At 49.3% G+C, this 2812-nt stretch overlaps 1 pseudogene; it reads left to right on the top strand.

Moving 5' to 3' along the window:
* Positions 1-551, top strand: part of LOC111958589 (voltage-dependent calcium channel gamma-6 subunit-like) — a 7649-nt pseudogene extending 7098 nt beyond the window's left edge.
* Positions 552-2812: the final 2261 nt, after the last annotated feature.

Raw genomic sequence — 2812 nt, 5'->3', positions numbered from 1 at the left:
CTACCTTCCTCCTGTCTTCAACCTTCCTCTCCTTTTTGGGGTTCACCTCCCTTCAATTATTTCCCTGCTTCTCTCTCTTCACCTCTTTCCCGTCCTTCTCCCTCTTTCCCTCCCTTCCTCTCTCCATCCGGCCTCTCGGCCTCTGGTAGAGGTCACCATGTGGGCCAACTACATTGTCCAGCCGGAGGAGGATGGCCGTATGGGGTGGTAGGAGCAGGGCCCCATGGGGCCTGGCCGGCATGCAGGGGTGAAGGGAGGGGCGTGGTACGAGGCGGACCCTAGGATGAGTGACAGCCAGGAGGGGAAGATCAAGCTGGCGTTCTTTTGGCCATTGTGGGCGTGACCCTGACAGTGCTGGGTGGGGACAGAGTTCTGGTGGAGCTGGCCACACCCAAGACCTGGAGTAACAACCAGACGTGTCAGACAGCCCACTACGGCCTGTGGAAGGGGTGTACCCGCACCCTGTGGGTGGACGACATCGACCCGAGAGAGAGAGCTGCGGCCCCGCCGACCTGCCCGGAGGTGAGGAGTCTGTCTGTCTGTTGCATTAGGCAGGCCATGAGTTGATTTGAGGGACCGGCTAGTAATATCCTTAGGGTCTCATTTTGATGACAACACTGTAAAAAGGGTTCTGACTAGAGGGAGTAAAGCTATGACCGGAAGGGATTTTTTCGGAGCAGGTTAGGAGAATTTGCGCAGCAGTTTAGGATAATTAATGGGGCAGGTTAGGAGACTTAGGCTAAGGTTAGGAAAAGGATTAGGGTTAGCTGAAATGCTCTCCTAACCTGCTACGAAAAGCCTCTTCTGGTCGTAGCTGGACTCCCTCAATCACAACCGCAGAGATGGAGGTAACGATGGAGGTAACTGGGGCACCGATTTCATGACCGACCCCTGATTGCACTGCAGTGCTGTGTGTGTTAGTTGGGCTTCCTCCCCTTCCTCTGTAATGATCTGTAAACATAGGATAGATGGAAGCAGTGTGTTGGATGTCTCCCAGGAATTTGCATCAATGCAGCGTCAATATGTGGGTGTGTGTATGCATGTGTACATTGTATGTATGCGTGTGCGTACCCTTTGTCTGTGTGTGCACGAGCATTCCTATGCAAACGTGTGGAATAGGAGGCATGTATGCCAGCTTTGCTGCGGTGTGTATCTGGGTCATCCTACAGATAATGTGCAAATTGAGTCCTTAAAGGAATACTGCTTTGAAATGGAGCCAGTCTGAATTTGACAAATCTGAATGTGGCGACTGGTGCCAAAAAGAAGAAAGGAAGGTTGAAGACAGGAGGAAGGTAGAGACACAGATAACAGCAGTTCAGAGGTGGATGTGGGGATGAAGAATGGAGAACGGCGAGAACGGGAGGAGGAAAGGGGAGAGAGAGATGGACGGTTCAGTATGGGAGTAGAAAAAATGGGAGAAAGGGAGTGATGGAGAGAAAGGTAGAGGAGGAGAGGACTGGGTGACGAGGAAGGATGGCATCTATTTTTTATGGAACACCCCCTGAATATAAACAAGGAAAGAAGAAAAAAAGACGATTAACAACAACAACCCCCTTTTTGTCCCCATCCATAACAAGAGAGAAGATGACTCCCTAAAAAGGGGGATCAAGTTCAGGTGGGAAAAAACTGTTGAGTGTGAAAAACCCTGCAGCGTTGCAGTTCTCGACACAAACCGGTGCACCTGGCACCTACTACCATCCCCCGTTCAAAGGTGCACATACACAATCCATGTCTCAATTGTCTCAAGGCTTAAAAATCATTCTTTAACCTGTATCCTCCCCTTTATCTACACTGATTGAAGTGGATTTAACAAGTGACATCAAAGCTTTCACCTGGATTCACTKGGTCAGTCTATGTCATGAAAGAGCAGGTGTTCTTAATGTTTTGTACACTCAGTGTATATGTATTATGTATACCCGCAGATACCATTCATGTTTTGTGCATGCGTGTGCGTTTGCATGTGCGTGGTGTGGTGTGGTGTGTGTGTGTGTGTGTGAGTGAGGTGATAATTCAGCCCTGGGTGGCAATTAACGCCAAGCGCTGACAGTGGTGGTAGACAGATTGAGTGTCCCAGGGATAGGTCCCACATCAGGGGACATGGCGGTGGAGTGAGTGAGTGTGTCAGGGATAGGTCCCACATCAGGGGACAGAGCGGTGAAGTGAGTGAGTGTCCCAGGGATAGGTCCCACATCAGGGGACAGAGCGGTGGAGTGAGTGAGTGTCCCAGGGATAGGTCCCACATCAGGGGGGTCTGGCAAGATACCTGATGCCATTCTGGGCAGAAGAAAACTGTATCTTTAACAATTATAAAGAAAAATATGGTATCATCAGGGAAGGAACCAGTGGTGTTCACAACAGTCCCTTGAGGGACCCTTTCGGTCGGGCGCTGAAAGGCTACCCGCAGCACAAGTCGCTTCATTTACTCACCAGATTCTGCACGAGATGGATTGGCCGATTGTCAGAGGCAGAAGAGGTAACACACAGTTTTGGTCCTTACATATTAGGCTAGTGGACCACACCTGTGCATGGGGTGGGGTGGGCAAAAGGAGGCGATGCTTATAAGATACTTGGTCCTGTCACTGATTTGCTGGGGGAATAATAAAAAATACCTTAGTAAAGGATGCTCGACAATAAGAGCCTCAAATTGTTCATGGCTCATTGACTTTTACGAGAATGTATCCTATTGTTATTTTGGGAAGCTTGTGTCATCTTCTTGGATGCTGGGGGAGGAAAGAAAAATAATGTATTAATACATTGCTGTGTTAAGTTGCATGTACAGTGTACAATTGAAGGCATATCTTCACCTCCTCAA

This window comes from Salvelinus sp. IW2-2015, linkage group LG35 (assembly GCF_002910315.2).
Source record: "Salvelinus sp. IW2-2015 linkage group LG35, ASM291031v2, whole genome shotgun sequence".
In the NCBI taxonomy this organism is placed as follows: Eukaryota; Metazoa; Chordata; class Actinopteri; order Salmoniformes; family Salmonidae; genus Salvelinus; species Salvelinus sp. IW2-2015.
This window is presented reverse-complemented; position numbering and strand designations above follow the sequence as displayed.